This window comes from Mustela erminea, chromosome 3 (genome assembly GCF_009829155.1).
Source record: "Mustela erminea isolate mMusErm1 chromosome 3, mMusErm1.Pri, whole genome shotgun sequence".
NCBI lineage: Eukaryota > Metazoa > Chordata > Mammalia > Carnivora > Mustelidae > Mustela > Mustela erminea.
In genome coordinates this window covers 26322092-26341667 of record NC_045616.1, presented here as the reverse complement: position 1 = coordinate 26341667, position 19576 = coordinate 26322092, and the positions used below count along the sequence as shown (strand labels likewise).

Sequence of the window (19576 nt, the reverse complement as noted above, 5' to 3'; positions counted from 1 at the left end):
TAAGAATTAATGTTAATGTCTTAGGTCTAGAGATGATATTATATTCTTAATCGCAATTTTTATTAAGATAATTGTGGATGCACATGCATTTCTAAGAAAAAAAATATAGAGATCCCTTAACCCCTTGTCTGATTTCTCTCAATTGTAACACAGTGTAAAATTATGATATAGTATTTCAATCAGAATACTGATATTGACACAATCCACTTTGATCTGTATTCACGTCTGTGTGTATTAAGCTTTGTACAATTTTATTGCCTACAAACATAAGCACCACTATAGTCAAGAGAGTGAACAGATCCAACACCATATGATGTCTGATGTTATCAATTTACACCCACCTCTCTCCCTTCCGCTGTCCCCTCCAAGTCCCCATCTCTTATTCCTAAACACACTAATCTGTCCTCCATTTCTATACATACATGTTTTTTCATTTCAAAATAGGATCATGCAGTAAACCACCTTTTGGGATTGGCTTTTTTCCCAGCTTAATTCCCTGCTGATATATCTAGTTTTTGTTTGTTTCAATAATGAGCTGTTTTTAATGGCCGAGTACTATTCTATGGTAGGCATGTACCATAATTTGTTTTACTTGTTCAAGAACATTCAGGCTGATTACAGTTTGGCTATTACAAGTAAAGTTTTACACATTTGTGTGTAAAATAGCAATGTCATTTGGGCTGGTTTGTGAAAGAAGAATAGGAGTTACAAAGGGAGAAGGACATTTACAGCTGACACAGATAGCACCATAAGCAAAGGTAATGGGAACCTAAAAGAACATGATGTGCTAGAAAAACTGTGGGGCTTTGGTTTGTGGCAGGAAGGACAGGTGCGTGTATGTGAAAGTTTGTGGAGGAGGGGTCTGAGTGTGTGTATGCCTATAAGCAGATGGGGATGTGATGAGATGTGAGTAGATGGATGTAAGTTGATGAGTGTGTGTATGGGTGAGAGTATACATGAGTGTAAGTATGTAGATGGATAGAGTTGGTCCGTATGTGAGGACCAGTACAAGTAGATGGGTAGGCCTGTATTATGGGTGGAAATATGTATGAGTCTACAAGTGTATATAACAGAGAATGTATGTGTGTGAGTGTGTAGATGGGTATGAGTGAACGAATGTGGGTTGTACATGAATATGAGTGAATAGATGTGTGTGTATGGATATAGGAAGAGATGGGTGTGAGGCAAGGAGAGATGGATGTGAGTGTGTGAATCAATACGAATTATTAAGTGTGGTATGTGTATGCATACGAGTGAAGTGTATTTAGATGAGTATGACTGGGATGCATGGATAGGTGTGAGTGGATGGTTGTGAGTGTGTAAACGTTTGTGTATATGTGAGTTGATAAACAGATATAAGTGTGTGTGTGAGAACAGGTAGTATGATGTGGGTGAAATGGCAGAGGAAAAGAATGAAGAATAAAAGAGAGAAGTAACAAGGAAAGTAATTTGAAAACAAAATATCAAAAGCAGTATAGCTACTTTTAGGAAATCTGATTGCCTTACAGGAAATGAGGAACCTTTACACATTTTTCTTAAACACATGCAACATATGATTGAAAACATGTCTTGAGTAATAAAATCTGGCGAATATCAACATTTCACATCTAAAGACTACACAAAGGAAGTTCTTTAGTTTCCTAAAAGGATCCATTACAGAATTTTCTCTAAAAGCAAACATTTAGAAGGAAAATAGATCACCCTGATCTACAAAATGTAATTTGTATCTAACTTCTTGAAACCATGTGTACAACACAAAACCAGACGTATATGTTTCTTCCAGTTCTCAAAATCTGTTGAATGTTGTTTCAAACAGTCACCGTCATGTCCCATCTTATGTTACTAGTAGCTGACACATGTCTAAATATTTTTGTTAAAAATCTTGACAAATACTTCTGGACCAGAGAGTGAACTTCTGCTGTAGATTTTTGCGGTATTTAGACAGAATTTTTAAAAATGAAAGAATTTATTTTAAAAGCATCTTTCCTTTGGATGCTAAACCAATTCCTAATTTCCCTTTCTGTGTGGCCTGGGATTAGGTCACTCAGGTCTTAAGTTTGATACCATCACATCTAGGAAAAAAGTCCAAGTTCAAGCTAACCATAAAACCCCTGGTAAGGTCTAATTTACTAAGAAAAAGTAGCTTCTAGCAAAGACTCTAGTAATACTCCCATTGGTCTCCATTCCAAAGTCCTATAAATTCAGACCTACCTGAAATGCTAGCTCCAAAATGCTTATCAGTTGTGGAATCTTGGGATATGTAACTTCTAGGTGTCTCAGTTTCGTCTCAGGTTTAGTGGGATAATAATACCTTGCATAGTTATTGTGAGCCTTAAAAGTAAGAGAAAATGGTTAGCATGCTGTGTGGTAGGTGGTAAGTGTGTTATCATCATTGTCATGGCTTTAATGTCTGTCTGCTTCTCCATATTTTCACAAACCCAGCAGGTGGGAAATGTAATTAGGAGACTAACTATAGATTTCTGAAATTATTCTCCATTTGCTAAAATATTATAAGGAATTTCAAAGTTGAGTTGGCTAACTGAAATCATATTTTATTTTGTTTTTAAGGTTTTAATATTTTATTGATTATTATTAATTTATTAATGCATCTGGGGCTCAGTTTCACCACCCTGAGATCATGACCTGAGCCAAAATCCAGAGTCAGACACTTAACTGACTGAGCCCCCCAGGTGCCCCAAATCATATTTTATTAAAAGATATTCCGGGGTGCCTGGGTGGTTCAGTTGGTTAGACATCAGTCTTTGGCTCAGGTCATGATCTCAGGGTTCTGAGAATGAGTCCTTCTGAGGCTCCACACTCAGCGGGGAGGCTGCTTGTCCCTCTGCTCCTCCTCCCTATTCATGGTCTCTCTCTCACTCACTCTCAAATAAATAAATAAAATCTTAAAAAAAAAAAAAGACATTCTAACCTGTAGTCCCCAAAAGGAAAGAAATACTGAAACTTAGGAGATAAAGGAGTGCACTTTTTTAAAGTTAACAAGTCTAACTAGTATGAAATCATCACTTAACTCCCCCTCCCCAATATAGGCAGATTGGATCTGAACTGGGTGCTAGAAAAAATGCTCCAATACATGAATTGACTGGAAAAGAACTGGCCCCATCACGTTCCTGTCTTGGGGAAAAAAATAGTAATGGTTGCTCAAGCCAGAAGACAGTGAGAGAGAGCTGCCATGTCCCAGCAAATAAGTGATGCTTGGAGGAAGGCAGAACAGAGGGCACAGGAGTGGCTGGGGGTGATGACAGGCTGATGACAGGATAGCTGGAGCTGCCATTGTTACTTGAGGACAGAAGACATGTGATGTTCCACAGTCTTTACATCTCACTCTGAGTGTATAGAATATCCATGCTCCGGGAACATCATGACATTCCTACCCGATACGAGACATGACATGACATTCCTACCAGATACGAGAAGAACTAGGTTCGGATGTTATCACTGCCAATCATGTCAGGTATGAGAGAGGAAGCACTCACCTCAGAGGTGGAAAGGCAGTGACCACGTTGGGTTCGTGGAGCTTGACTGTGGACAGGCCAGTTTCTACACTTCTCTTTAAAAGGGAAGCAGGCTGTGGTCTCTAGTTCTCCTCAGATATTTCAACAATTCAAGAAAGAGCCCTGATGAACATAGGTCTGAAAATCAATGGGGGTAATATCTGGTTATTAATGCTCTATTCAGCAGAAATAGAAAGAACCTGGTTGAGAAGTTCCTTCGACGATCCTCTAGAATTCTGAAACTTTATGAAAAACTGCCTACTAATTATTTTGGTGTCTGGACCAGAGAACAGAGTCTACTCAACTCTCTGGCTCAGGAGTCCCCTGGAGCAGGTAGGTCTTGTGGTTCTGGAAGCCTAGTTTTTAGATTCCCTTGCATTTCCATGCATGTATCCTTCTAATAAATGCCCCACTGTTTGAGGTACTTGAATGTGGTAAGAAGGCCTGCCTGGATTAATTTAATAATTCATTCAGCCCAGAATGCTGCCTCTGGCAGTAGAGTCCAGAACAGATATTTTGTGACATAATTTTTGAGTTCCCTTCACCACCACAAACAACAACACATTATTGGACATAAGTCTTATTGGACATAAGGTTGGACATAAGTCCAACCCTTCCAACCATGAGTTAACAGGCTCGTTTTCACAACATGTTTACCTCAATTATGTATTCTTAAGATTTTGCGTCACTACAAATAAAGAAAATCCTACTCTCGTCTCTTCATGAAATAGAGGCATATCTTTTTATCAAAGTAAGAAGTCCGGAGGTCATCTGAGGCTCAACAATCCTGGTGCTTCAGTGATGGTCTTGGCTTTTCCCTCACGGTTGTAACTACTGTACTAGTGCCATAGTATTTTTTAAACCATGTCATTTTCTTGTCTTTCAATAGAGCTGATAGGCCAGTCCTAGTGTCCCCAGTCCTAAGGTCTAGTTAAGCTCTTCTCCTGTAGGTTTTCTGCGATGGTTCACAGTTGGCCCAGGTAAATATTTCTGAGAATTCCATCAACCTATGTTTGTGGGACACCAATACAAGGCATCACAAACATCCTCTTCCTCTCTCTTCCTTTCCTTTTCCTGAGTTTTCATGCTGGGAAGCCCTATCTACAAAAGGATGTTCCACTAGGAGACAAATATGTCAAATTTCTCATGTGCCTCCTAAGCTGCCTAAAAAGGATTTCCCTTTCTCTCTGTCTTGAGAACTATTTTGTTACCCTGGATCCCAGGGTGGGAAACTACAGTTGAGAAACCCTTAGTGAAATCTGCATTGGCTTTCAGCAAGCTTTGGCAATTTCTCAGTGCTTTACTTTCTCCCCCCCCCCACAATGTTCTGTCCCCGCAGAAGCTTTCATTTAAATGTTTTAAGCTGGTTTCCATTTATTAGTTCATACCACCATGTTCCTAGTTTTCAAACACCAATATCTTATATACCATGTTTCTATTTAAAAATATATATAGAGAGAAGGGTTGACGTATCTCAAGACGCTATGGAATCAATATGTGAAGATGTATAGATTTAGAATCTATCCTGCAAATACTGAACAGAGGAATGACGATTTTAGGCTACAAACTCAATCCTTGTTGGTTAATTATAAAATTCCAGTTACAAAATTAACATTGAAAGAGATGCCATCACATTAAAGATGAATTACTCAGGGATGCCTGGGTGGCTCAATTGGTTCAGCCGCTGCCTTTGGCTCAGGTCATGATCCCAGCGTCCTGGGATCGAGTCCCACATCGGGCTCCTGGCTCGGCAGGGAGCCTGCTTCTCCCTCTGCCTCTGCCTGCCTCTCTGCCTGCGCTCGCTCGCTCTCTAACAAATAAACAAATTTTTAAAAAATCTTAAAAAAAGATAAATTATTCATGAAGCACTCAGACCTATTTTATTTAGAAAACCAAATGGATAGTGTCCAATTAAGTCATTTCAGCTACAGCAGTATTCCATTGCTGCTTATTAACAAGCTTGTCCTGGGAGTCTCTGCTGAAAATTCATTTGCAAGTTTCTTATCACCCATAAATATGCTAATAACTAAAATAATTAAACGCCACTTGACATAGTCTTTGACATAAGAAATACACTAACTGAAGAGGAAAATGTGGTTTTAATTTTTGTTACTCAAAATGTCATGTGTTTCATATATAAGATGGTTCACTTGGAACTAAATAGACAATGTAATCCAAGATTTATCTTACTCTTATGTTGCACAATCATTTTGTATTTTTGAAGGGAAATGCCATGAACTGATTCAAATAATGTAAATCCTTATTTCATTTTACACATTTATGACTTCAAAATGATCCATAACATAGTTTTTCACAAATTAAATATATGTATATCTATCTTTCCAATGAATTTATACATATATATATACACACATATATATATATGTTGCTTAGCAACAGGCTGGAATTTTTATTAGCTATATTTATTATCATGTCACTGGGGGTCACACACCAGAACACATAGACACACAAAGACAAAGACACAAACACACACACACATCTCTTCACATATTCTTTCTAGGTCAGAGAATATATTGAGAATCATCGCCATAATCATCACTTAGCAAAGAATGGATGCCAGGATCCATCTAGCACTCATTTGGTAACAATATGTTGGATTGGAATCAGGTCAGATGGTACTAATAAGGACAATCATTGGCTGAAAATTGAATTCTGACTCTATCCGCAATTGTTTATTTCTTCTCCCATCCTCATTGCTTCTCATTTTGCTCTTCATTCGTTTCACAGTCATTTTCATAAAACCACCCCTGACCCTATCTCTGGACTGGGAAGAAGTCACAGCGGTGGTGAGTTCAGACTGAAATGATCATGAGGGTGTTTTCCTTTGCCCCAGCTCTCCAGCGAGGTTCTTGATCCTAGCGTGGACTGGCACGGGAGAGGAGGGTGGGGAGAAGAGAGCAAGAGGAAAGGTAAAAGGCACTACTCTAGTAGACACTACAACATTTGGCTTTTCACCCTTCATTTTCTGTATGATCACCTATTAATGATCTGCCAGAGAAGGAAACCTCATATCCCCTTCCACTCCCCTTCTCCTTTCTTTCTGCTCACCATCTCATCTCTTGTCTTCTCTGATTTTTATCTTCATGCATCTTCTTTCCTACATTCTTTCCCACCTCCTACCCTTTTGATACTGGGTAACTCCATGTGATAATACATTAATTCAAGTAGAAACATCACCACAGGGGCGCCTGGGTGGCTCAGTGGGTTAAGCCGCTGCCTTCGGCTCAGGTCATGATCTCAGGTCCTGGGATCGAGCCCCGCATCGGGCTCTCTGCTCAGTGGGGAGTCTGCTTCCTCCTCTCTCTCTGCCTGCCTCTCTGCCTACTTGTGATCTTTCTCTATCAAATAAATAAATAAAATCTTTAAAAAAAAAGAAAAAGAAAGAAACATCACTACACATATCGTTGATGCGGCTGGTTATTCCTTCTAGACATTTGGCCTGCCCACCTGAGTTTGCAACCAGGTAGGTGAATGGACGGGCCTCATCGGCCACAGGCTGCTTCTGCAGTAGCAGGGGAATAAATAACCCTTCCCGCGTGCCAATCTTTTCCAGAGTAGGCATATTCAACTCTTTAAATCCCAAAACAGGTCCTACACATCCCTGGGTTAAATATTCCATGGTTGTCCCTCCACTCTGAAATAAAATCCAAATGCTTAGCCACAAAGTTCCTCTGTACCTGGTTCTTTCTTTAAGTCTCTGCCCTGGTCCCTCTTTACTCTCCCCTGCTTGCACTCGCGTTTTATCCATGTTCACTTTCCAGGTCCTCAAAGAACCTGAAGTCCTTCTCACTGCAGCGTAGGTCAGGGAAGGGACTGGAAGGGGCTTTGCTCAGGCTCATGCCATGGCTTAGAATCTTCCCCCAGTTCTTTGCCAAGTTTCCTCATATTTTTTCTATTTACATATCATCAACTAAAAGAGAGCCATCCTGACTACGCTTCTCTCAGTACTTTCTCTCTCTCTCCCACACACATACTGATGCACATACGCACACATGCACCAACGTGTAGAGGTACATGTGTGCACACACAGGCATATACATGCACACAGAAATACATGTGCATACCACAGGACTTTTGGACAGGAAGGGCTAACAGCCAGCTTTGTAGTATCTTCTCAAGTCTTGGGGATCTCGGAGCATCTTACCTTGCTCATTATAATCCTCAGGAAGTTAGGAATTAGTATTCTAGCTTTAGAAGTGTAACTCCCCCAAATCGGAGAGAAATGAGAATCCATCGAAGGACTGAGTACTGGACCAAATCCTCATGACAAAGACAGTTTTATCAAGTGATAAGCAACAAACATCAATGGCCTGGAGCTTCCTCCAAAAATGGGGATAATTGACAGGCACACCAGAGGTGACACAGAACTCGCTAGCTCAGGCAGTGGGTGCTGTGTGACTAGACAGAAAGCTGAAGAAAGATCTAAGAGGTTGGCTTTCCTGAGCTGAACTTATTCTTACGTTGTCCCTCTTGGTCACATGCATTCTGAATGCAGATGAGTCTCAAAGTTTAAATCTTGGAAGTGTTATCTCTTTTGAAGAGAACCCCAAAGGACTAGGTGCTCAGAGAAGAAAGAGATCCATAGCCACAGCCCTTTAAATGCCCATGTGTGAGATGGGAAGCTATTTCAACAGAAATGAAGATTAGACAAGTGTTAGGAAACCATGGCTCACTAGCCAATCTGGCCAGCTGTCTGCTGCTTTCTGTAAATAAGGGTTTACTGGACCAAGTTGCACTTACTCGTTTCTGTGTTTAGCTTTGGCTGCTCTTGCCCCACAACTGGAGAGCACATGGCCTACAAGGCCTCAATTATTTACCATCTGGGCATTGAACAGCCAAAGTTTGATGACTCCTGAATTAGAGCCTACAGAGGAGAGTTCGTTTTATTTTAACAGTGAAACATCTGATTACGAATCAACATGAATTATAAAGTAGCACTCAGTGCAAGCAGAATTCTACCAGGTATTGCCTGCATAGGACCCAGTCAGGCTCCTCACAGAGACTTCTCTCAAACAACAACAAAACAAGCAGAATCTCTTGCTGTATTGCACTCAGGACATTCTCTGCAGCTTGTCCTCACTCTGAATTTCTCAACAGCTTGCCTCCCGCACGTTTTCCCTCCCTGCTGCCCCGACATTGTGCCTGCTATGCCTGGTGCCATACTTGTATGCTATGATGTTCCGCAAACGCTGCCGTGTTTTTAAGACTCCACTGGGAATCACCACCAGCTTCCTCAGGAAGGGTGTTCCACAGCAGCTCACATTCTTCACCATTTATGGTTTGTTTTTTTTTTTTGCTTTCTTTTGTTTTTTGTTTTTTTAAGAATTGCGTGTATTTTTTTTTTTTAAGATTTTATTTATTTATTTGACAGAGAGAGATCACAAGTAGGCAGAGAGGCAGGCAGGGGGAGAGGAGGAAGCAGGCTCCCCGCTGACTGGAGAGCCTGATGCGGGGCTCGATCCCAGGACCCTGAGATCATGACCTGAGCTGAAGGCAGAGGCTTTAACCTACTGAGCCACCCAGGCGTCCCTCTAATTTTTTTTTTGGTATAATACAAATGTTCTTAGTTAAGTTGCATGTATTCTTGAAAATGTTTCATTCACCAGAGAAGTTGGGAAAATTATTTAAGATGATATCACATATTCATTTAAATTATTTAAGCACCCAGAAGGAACAGCCAAATTAAAGTCCAAGTTTGTGAAGAAATTGCTCTTAGAAATAATACATGAAATTCAAATTCTAAAATAATCTGAAAAATGCAACTGAAAGAAATGATAGTTTGCATCCTGAGGCTCAGAAGGAATGGATATCTTTTGATAGGGATAGCAAACTTGGAAAGGCTGAGGAAATGTTCCTTAGTAAACACTTGAGTGTCGATAATTTTCTGTCAATTCACAGGAATGTATGAAGACGATTAACCGGATGTTTATTTTATCAGATATGGATTTTTTTCTCTATAATTGTGAGGAATACATTGTTAAATAGGAAACAGAGATTATAAGTAATGTTTCCTTGCAAAAATTATGGACCAAGAAATAGTTCCTTTCCCTCTTGCTTTGTCCAAAGTCATGCCTGCAATATAGTAGACATTCAAAAATTACTGAAGGAAGAAATGAAAATTAAGTTTACATATCATTCTGTATAAATACATTTGAAAAATGCATCTCATTTGCTGGGATTATCATTCTTGAATACATTTATGACTGTACATTTTTGGTTTTTGTTTGTTATAGAATCACTTAAAATCAGATTATTGCCCAGGGAAAAATTTGGACAACACGCAAGAAAAAAATGTCCAACTTAACACAAACTCTTATGCATCGTTCCAGTGGCAAGAAATCATGGAAGGACTCCACTTGTATATTTGTTTTAATACTTGCCGTACTACTTATAAGCCAAGATGAGCTGCTTTATTAAAAATTAACAATGCCAGTAAAGATAGATAAATAGGTTCATGTAACAGAATAGAATCCAGAAATATATGGTTGGTTCACATACTCAGTCAATTCATTTTTGACCCAGATGCTAAGACAATTTAATGGAGGGAATAAAATCTTTTAAACAAATGATGGTGAAACAACTAAATACATGTAGGGGGAAAGTTAATATCAATTCTCTTCTTTCACATGTGAAAATTCAAAGTGGATCATAGAACTAATATAAAAACTATAATATGTAAAATGTACAAGTATAAAAACTATAAAGCTTTAGGAAGAAAGCAAAGAAAAATATCTTTATGAATTCAGTAGATACAAAGACTTCTTAGACAAAACACAAAAAAGCATTAAACTTAAAAAAAATAGAATTTAAAAATTTTCCTTTGTATTAATTAGAAACTTCTGTTCTTTAAAACTATCATCAAGGGGCACCTGGGTGACTCAGTTGGTTAAGCAACTGCCTTCTGCTTGGGTCATGATCCCAGGATCCTGGGATGAACCCCACCTCTGGCTCCCTGCCCAGGGGGGAGCCTGTTTCTCCTTCTGCCTCTGCCCACCCCCCACACTGTCTCTTGCTATCTCTCTCTCTCTTAAAAAAATAAAGTCTTAAAAAAAAAACCCATAAAACAAAAAACACCATCAAGGAGTGCATGGGTGGCTCAATCAGTTAAAGCATCTGACTCTCGATTTCAGCTTAGGTCATGATCTCAGGGTCATGAGATCAAGCCCCCAGTCAGGCTCCACACTCAGCATGGAGTCCGCTTGTCCCCTCCCTTTGCTCCTTCTCTCTCTCTCAAATAAACAAAAAAATAAAATCTTAAAAAAACCCCAAAACACCATCAAGAAAATCAAAAGCCAAAGTCATAGATTGGAAAGAAATGTTTAGAAGACATATATTTGAAAGGATTTATTATATATATCTATATCTATCTAGCTATATATATAGATGGTCATAATTCAAACAACACAATTTTTTAAAATGGGCCAAAGTTTTGAATAGATTATGCATAACAGAAAAAGTATAAATAGTCAATAAGTTCATGAAATAAAATTTAACATCATTAGCTGTTAGTCATTAGCAAAATGCAAACTAGAACCAGAGATACCACACATGAGGATGGCTAAAATTAGAAAGGTTGCTAATACTGAGTGTTAGTGAGGATGTGGGAAAACCGGAACTCCCACACATGCCTGGTGGAAGTGTGAAATACATAAACACTCGGGAGACCAGTTTGTCAGAATCTCACAAATTTAAACCAACACCCACCTACTAACATGGGCATTCTATCCCTAAATCATCACCCAACAGAAGTGAAAACATACGTCCACAAAAGACATATATGAATGTTTACCAAAGCTTTTACTCTTAATAGTGAAAAAATCTAAGAAACAACACAAGCATATCTCAGCAGGTAAACGCATAAGTGAAGGATATTCGTGGGATAGAATAGTACCCCACAATAAAAATGAACAGACTTCTGATACAGTGATCCTACTCAAAAATATTTTGTTAAGGGGCGCCTGGGTGGCTCAGTGGGTCAAGCCTCTGCCTTCAGCTTGGGTCATGATCTCAGGGTCCTGGGATCAAGTTGCACATCGGGCTCTCTGCTCAATGGTGACCCTGCTTCCCACCCCTCTCTCTCTGCCTGCCACTCTGCCTGCTTGTGATCTCTCTCTCTCTGTCAAATAAATAAATAAATAAATTTTTTTTGTAAATAAAATCTTAAAAAAAAAAGAAAAAAATATTTTGTTGAATGAAGAGTCAGGTGCAAAGAATATGCTGAATTATTCTATCTATGAACAGGCAAAGATAATCTGGAAGGGAGAGAAAGAAGATCCGTGATTGCTGGTTGGGGGGCTGGGTGGGTGGAGAATGCACTACAAAGGGTAATGGACATGTTCTTGTATTGATAACACCCGGTGGGTAGATGGATGTAATCCTTTGTCAAAACTCATCAAACTGTACTTAAAACATATGCATTTTACCGGACGTGACGTATACATCAGTGAAGATAATATAAACAAGAAAGGAAACATCTAAAATGGACAAGAAAGGTAACCAGATAGTTAATAAAAGTGAGACAGCGATGTCCAACAAGCTCATGTAAAAATGCTCAACTTCATTAGTCAGGGGAATGCAAATTGTAGACACAGTGACATATCATTTCATACCCATTATAAAGTCAAGCATACATCTACCATCAATTTCAGTGCTAGGTCTGAACCTGAGATACACGAAACCATATGTTTACCAAGAGACTTGTGCAAGAGTGATTACAGCAGCTTTAGTTACAGGAGACCCGAACTGAAAGCAAGCCAAATACCAAGGAGCAGGAGGAGAGAGAAACAAATGCAGGATAATCCTATAATGCAATAATACTCACCTATAAAGGGCATTGAGCTAGAAACATACACAGTAACATGGGATCATCTCAAAAACATTCTGCTGAGCCAAAGAAGTCAGATACAAGTGTGAGTCCATTCCTATGAAGTTCACAGACAGCCCGATTATTCTCTAGTGATAGAAATCAGAACAGTGGTGGCTCACGGAGGGACAATGGACTACAAAAGACATGAGGAAGCTTTCTGGATGATAGAAATGTCCATGTCTTGCTTAAGGTGATGGTTTACAGCATTATGTATATTTGTCAAACTCACTGATTTTAGGCACTTGAATTTAAGAACTTAGGGTCCGTTGCATTTCCCCACATACATTTTATCTCAATAAAGAATCTGTCGATTCATCTGAGTAACTCTAGCCTTTCTCACCCCTTTCTCTTTCAAGGATAATTTGGCTAATAAACATATAATCCTGGGTTAATGTAAAAAACATTTCATCTACTTTCATTGAGGATGATTATTTTTAAATAATTATACATTTAAATAGTATTATTCTTGGGGCGCCTGGGTGGCTCAGTCAATTGAGCGACCGACTCTTGGTTTTGGCTTAGTTCATGACCTCAAGGTCGTAAGATGGATCCTGGCTTTGGGCTCTGTGCTCAGCGCAGAGTCTGCTTGATACTCTCTCTCTCTATCCCTCCCCCTGCCCTACTCTCTTTCTCTCTCTAAAATAAAAGAAATAAATAAAATCCTTAAATAATAATATCTCTTCAATTGGAATATTATCTCTTCAATATTATCTCTTCAATTATCTCTTCAAAGAGAAATTTGGTTCTCTTTTAGCCCCTAAAACATTGACTCCAGAGTTCCCATTACTGCCAGCACCACCCAGTGAAGTAAAATGATACTTGTTACTTTGTCAGTCAAGGGTTTTTACTTCGTGATTCATTATTTTATTTGGGGTTTCTTTTCTTTTCTTTCTTTCTTTTTTTAAGAAAATATTTTATTTATTTATTTCACAGAGAGAAAGAGATCACAAGTAGGCAGAGAGGCAGGCAGAGAGAGGTGGGGGGGGGGAACAGGCTCCCTGCTGAGCAGAGACCCCGATGTGGGGCTTGATCCCAGGACCCTGGGACCATGACCTGAGCTGAAGGCAGTGGCTTAACCCACTGAGCCACCCAGGTGCCCTGAAGTTTCTTTTCTCTAGTGAGAAACTATTTATGACATGTTAGCGAGATGGAAGTGGAGGAGACTAGGATGGCCTAACATAAGCCTCTATCATTAGTGGAAAGGTAAGGTTGGAGACTGACTGATTAGTTAGACAACAGAGGAAAAGCACACTTTCCAAGAGAGCCTCACCTGGCAAGCTTTGTTGTCACCCTTCTGCTTCAGCTTGTGTCATGGCCTGATGAGCCCCTCAGGGAGGGGGCTGGTGGAAACAGGAGCAGAAGAGCTGGGAGCTCCAGGATTCACATGCCCTCTTGCAGGAGTTCTTGAGTATGTACGGTTGGGCTGCCAGGAAGAGAAACCCCAGCCTTTGTCGCCTAGAGAGGTATCCTGGCAACCTGTCAACAAAAGGGACAGCACCGAGTTCTGTACTGACGGACGGAAAAATCCAAAACAAGGGGTGGAGGGACTCTGAAACCAATAGTACAACAGGTATGGATGGATCTCAGCTTTCTTGGAAGTTGACTCCAGTGGACTGAGCCCCGAAGGAGGAGAGGTGCATGAATTTAAGCCACAAGGCTCTTTTCAGGGAGGAAATGGAGTGGAACCCCTTTTTCAAAGGAAGAAAAAGGAAGATTTACTGTCTTACTGATCTTGTATAAGGTCTTCAGAAAGCATCATCTATAGTCAGGAAGCTTGGCCTCTTACGGAGACAAATGGGAGATTCTCCATGAAGATGTGGACCTTAGGGGTAGTTTATTTTCTAATGCGTCTCAAGTCACAGCAAATGACTTTCAGAACTCCAGTCAACATTTCAAAATGTATCTGAAAGAATGCTTTGTCTAAGCCCCCTATTGAAAAATACTGAGACGTTAAGCCAATTGTGGTACATTCTTACTTTGAAATACTCTGCGTGCACTAAAGCTCCCGAAGTCAAACGGAAAATCCACAGTCTCTTTGTGGGAAGAGAAGCTCCGAAAGCAAGCAAATGCTCTGATCTCATCAAACCCTGTGTAAGTGCGCACATGTGTGCCCGTGCTAGTGCATAACTTGTATATTGTACACCAATATATTTCCAGTAGGAGCTGCTTCCTTACTCCCAGATAACTGATTTGGGAAATACAGGTGATTCACAAGACTGTGCATTCTGTTGAATTCATTTCTAGAGACCCTGCAGGATGATGAAGTTCACATCCTAACATTCTATAATGCTCCAACGATGACTATACAAAGAGATTTAATAATGCTTCATTGTACTATCCCCAAAGTAGTTCCAATTTGGCTGTTTTTCTTCTGAACCCTTTCCTAAAATGCCATAGATAGAGCACGCTTGAAGTGACTTAAGAGCTGCTCTAAGGGTGGGAGCGAGGAAACTTTGCTTTACAGTGGGCTTTTTCCCAATTTGTGGGTCCCCAGTCAATCTATTTTGCACTTGACCCAAACTCCATGATTTCTCGGCCCCATTGTGAGCTGAGTGAGATAAGACACTGCCCAGTCAATAATCACCGTCCCACATGCACCCACAGGATTCCATTCAGTGGCCAGCCACTTGGGCCAGATGGCAGAAGAACAGATAGGGAACTCTGGCCTAGGGCAGGACAGCCCGGGAACACACGGACAGCAGAGACTGCCGAGCTTCAGTGGGGCAAAGGGTTCTTTTCCCCGGCTGGAGAGACTGCTCTGGGGGGAGCCCGAAAACAACAGGTCCTCCAGGAGCGGGCATAAGAATCTGTTGGGCAGCTAAGAGCACCTTCAGAGCCCTGTCCTCCCTGGTCGGGTGGCTGACTGGCCAGCAGCTTCCCTGCCTTTACCAGAGCTGCTTCTGAAACTGGCTGCCGAGGAGGTTTTGTTTTCTTGTAAATTTGGGACCCATGTGAAATTCATGGAGTGGTAGTTTCAGCTTAAAGCGACCTTCGGGATGTTCAAGTCTATTTCATCTTGGCCCCACAGGCCTTCTTAGGTCTCTCGGTCTTTCTTGGTCTTCTCTTTCTCGGCCTTTTAGAGAGACCAGCGCTTTTTTTTTTTTTTTTTTTTTTTTTTTTTTTTTTTTTTTTTATAAACATATATTTTTATCCCCAGGGGAGAGACCAGCGCTTTTGAGCCGTTTGTATTTAAAGGACGGGAAGATCAAGCTCACAAGGCAACTCGGACATCAAATAGCTCTTACAACACAACGTTTTGATGACTTAAGTGTAAACGAAGCAGAAACATATGGATTCCATTTCCCATAAATCACACACGGTCCTTTAAAAAAAAAAAAAAATCAAGGGAGAATGTGCCCAGCACGATGTATTCTGTTTGCTCGAAACCAAAACATCTGAAGAATACTTGGAGGCTGATGAATCCAAAATATTTATCCCTTACTGTATTTAACATTGAGGAGAAAAGCCCTTGATTCAGGGCAACAGCTTAAGTGCTCGCATGTGCTGAGTGGACGACCAGCAACCCATCTAAGATACGAGGGGACTGTGTTCCCTTTTCTCTTCCCTCGCCAGATACTCAGCTCAGCCGTGGATCAAAGACACGGATGCCCTTCCTTAAACAGATTTAGTCCAGTTTGGTGTTGCATGAGCTTTTTCTCACCTACAACAATTGAGAGTTATTTCAAGCTCTTGGCTGCGCAGTCCTGTTTTGTGTCTCTGTGGGCTAATGCCAGACTCCACCAATAATAGAGATCGGACCCCTTGTGGCAACAGCCCTACCACAAGGAATTCTGGCTTAGGTTCCCTTCATAAAGTCACAGCTGTTGTGCCTGCAAGAGCCCCTGACTTTTTCATTAAAGGAATAAATCATGGTGATTTTTATGGAGCAGGAGAAATACGGCTCCTTGCCGGTTTCTCTGATGGTTCTGATGTCCCTTTCTTGAGGCAAAACCCAAGTCCCCCTCTGAAAGCGACTTATAATACTTTTGAATACTTCATTCTTTATACAGGACAGGGGCTACATTCTGTGTGCAAGAATTTTTTTTTTTTTTTTTTTTTTTTTTAATGGCAGCAGCAGGAGCTCAAACAGGATGTTTGTGAAGTTTGGTAAAATAGGTCCACGGGCCATCTTGTTCTCTTCTACCCGGTTATGGTTTACTTTGCCTTTCTGCCTCACTCAGAGACGGCTACTGTCCATCATCTCAAACCCTTCCACCACCCTACCAGGTGAAGCATCAGGACCCTTGTCCTACAGATGAGGAAACGGCATTGGAGGCTTTAAGCAACTTGCCCTTAGTTTCGAGGCTAATCCCAAAGGAAGTCGGGGACTGAGGTGTGTGTCCTTCTGGTGCCCAAGGACCCCTTTCACAGCCTCCTGCAAGACCTCACTGCCAGACTGCCACCCAGAACAGTCTGATCTCAAGAGAGATAGTCGTTCTCCTAGCCACACCTTTTGTCACAAGGGAAGAGTTTTATGTGCTGCATTGAATTTGAAGATGTCTCAATGTAAACATTTGCAGAAAGTGTCCTGTGGTAGATTAGAAAGGGCAGAGGAAGTGAGTTAAATACAGACTTTTTAAGATAAAAAATAAAGTATATTTGATGCACCAGAGTCTTTCTCAACATATCTTAAGGCCCCGAGAACGCCTTGTCCCAAGACCGTATTCCTCAACATTTTTTTTATTGCTCTCTCTCCAAATTATTTTATATATATATTTTTTCTAATCACCCCAAACGAGGAAATTTTAATAGCACAGATAAACTTGTTATCTGTTTATGCATTATGGCCCCATGATGGGCCATGAACCAATGTATTATCTAGAATTATGTCACCCCCGAAGCCGATTTATACTGACTCCATGGAATGCACGCCTGAGGAACATACATCCAAAAAGCTGACAAGGTTGACCTCTGATAGACACAGAAAAAGTGACCAAGAGGACACAGAAACCATGGAAACCTTCCTAAACTGCCAAAACAAAAAGGACAACAAATTGCCCTTCAACTGTGTTCAAGAGATAAATGGATTTGTGGGTGGAGGCCAATAAGGGTATGATATTTTCTATGCACTTGAGTGGTTTACCATAGAACCAGAACTCTTGGAGCTAAAGTGGGCTTTAGAATAGCCTCTAGTCCAGCCAACTGTCTCCAGGCAAAAGTACATAATTGGCCTGACTTTTTTAAATTGATGAGGCAGGGGACATTAAGTTATTTGTGTATGTGCCATGGATTTCAAACTCAGACTCCAGTGAAAGAAAATGGTCAAAGGACTCTCTTGCTTTATCCTTGGCATAATGAAAAACACTGTCGGGGCAGAGAGAAGGATTTTTTTTTCTTTTGATCTCGCCTCCTATGGACGGGGGGATGTTTTTTTCAGATTTTATCTAGGCGCTCCAGGGGATTATAAAATATTTTGTAATATACTGTGTTGTAAATCCTCCTTTTTTGAAGGCCTATGATTCTCAGTTTTAAATATCTGCTGTGAATCTGGACAACCCTTCACAAGTTCTGGCTCTCTCCAGAATGTCCTGACACACCTCTCCATCTAGCTTCCCTTCCCCTTTTTCAATACTCACCACAGCCAGCCAAACACAGAACTTGTACATACTAGGTGCCCACAAATATTTACCCACTAAGCTGGGCACACACCTTTCTTTGTTAAAAAAGATGATGTGACTAGCTTGGTTGAAGGTAATTAAAAGTCAGAAGGTGTTAAGGCCAGATTAATCCTTAAAGTTTTCTACTTAATGCAATATAAACATTTTGAAATAATTTGGCCTCTTTTTCAGAGAACTGGCAGAAGTCCAATGCCTTATGGCATGTGAATAATAAATATTTAATAAATACTTAATCACTAGTTTATTGCCCACAGATTTCCAAAGCTGGTTTAAATTAGAGTGCTCACGGCTGATAACAGTCTCATATTTTACCTTTCCATGTGCATTTTATGAAGGGCATTTCAAACTCTAAATTGAAAACTGTGGGTTATAAAGGGATTCCCTCTTATTCTCATTTTTTTTTAAAGATTTTATTTATTTGACAGAGAGCACAAGCAGGGAGAGCAGCAGACATAGGGGAAGCAGGCTCCCCACTGAACAAGGAGTCTGATGTGGGGCTCGACTCCAGGACTTTGAGACCATGACCTGAGCTGAAGGCAGACGCTTAACCAAGTGAGACACCCAGGCTCCCTCATTCTCATTCTTTCTATAGGTCTCAGAGGGAGGGACATTTCTTTTCCAGTAACTGGCTTCCCTGGTTAGTCCCTTCTCTCTGGCACCTTAAATTTCTTCTATTCTACTGGCTTCTTCCCTTCACACTTCAGATAGTCTCAGGTGTACTCTATCTTAGAGACAAGAATCTATGCACTTACTCTCTCTCTCTCTCTCTCTTTTTTTTTTTTTTCCACTTACTCTCTTTTTCATAAAGAGTGGTCCAATTCCCTGCCTCCCTTCTCATGGCTTCCTTCAGCTTTTATCCTCTCTTCACCTATTACCTGGTTTCTATCTGCTTTTCTCCCTGAAGCATCATCTTAGAATCTCATCAGTGGCATCTCAATCAGCCCATCTAAGCATCTTTCCACCCTCCATCACCTTCGGTGACTCTGATGTATTTAACATGGTCACCCTCCAACCCATTAGAAATTTTCTCCTCTTAACCACCCATTGATTAAAAAAAAAAAAAAAGTACACATTCCCCAGGTTACCTTTACGACTTGATTATATAAATACGATCAGTCAAGAAGTGAGGAGTGCAAAGCCTAAGTCACAGCCCACGGTTCTGGGATGAGTCACGAGAGACATGGCAGCATGTCAGATGGCAGTAAGGACGGCCATATTCTGAGACCTAGGAAGAAAGAAGAGAGGTCACTCTTGCTGTGCACCATGTCTTGTGCCAGGCAATATGCTCTGATAGGTTGGAGTTTTCTGTCTTCACTCCCTGATTTCCCACAGATCTTTGCTAAGACAGAAACTTGGTTAGAGTGGCGACTCATGAAAGCTTTACCAAAGTATTGACCCGTATCAGCAACACCGAGTTTGTTTGTCTTACAGAGGCTCATGGTAGAGGCAGACCATGCCTTAAGATGAAGCTGTACGTTTTCAGAGTACAGCAGACCATGTCCTCATTGCCCTAGCAAGGTACCTAATGAAGTTAGATTGAGAGTACATGGTAAGGCACA

General features: G+C 40.6%; 1 protein-coding gene across 4 annotated transcripts in view; it reads right to left on the bottom strand.

Annotated features, from left to right (window-relative positions):
* LOC116586014 (zinc finger protein 474-like) overlaps positions 1 to 13848 on the bottom strand; it is a 57926-nt gene extending 44078 nt beyond the window's left edge. Inside the window, exons 1-3 of one of the 4 annotated variants that reach the window (XM_032335467.1) lie at positions 13670 to 13848; positions 3495 to 3650; positions 2212 to 2331 (exon numbers count right to left, since the gene is read on the bottom strand). The gene's annotated coding sequence lies outside the window, so the exon portion shown is untranslated. The remainder of the gene's footprint in view (positions 1 to 2211; positions 2332 to 3494; positions 3651 to 13669) is intronic. The other 3 variants (XM_032335468.1, XM_032335469.1, XM_032335470.1) reach the window with 3 other exon arrangements.
* Positions 13849 to 19576: the final 5728 nt, after the last annotated feature.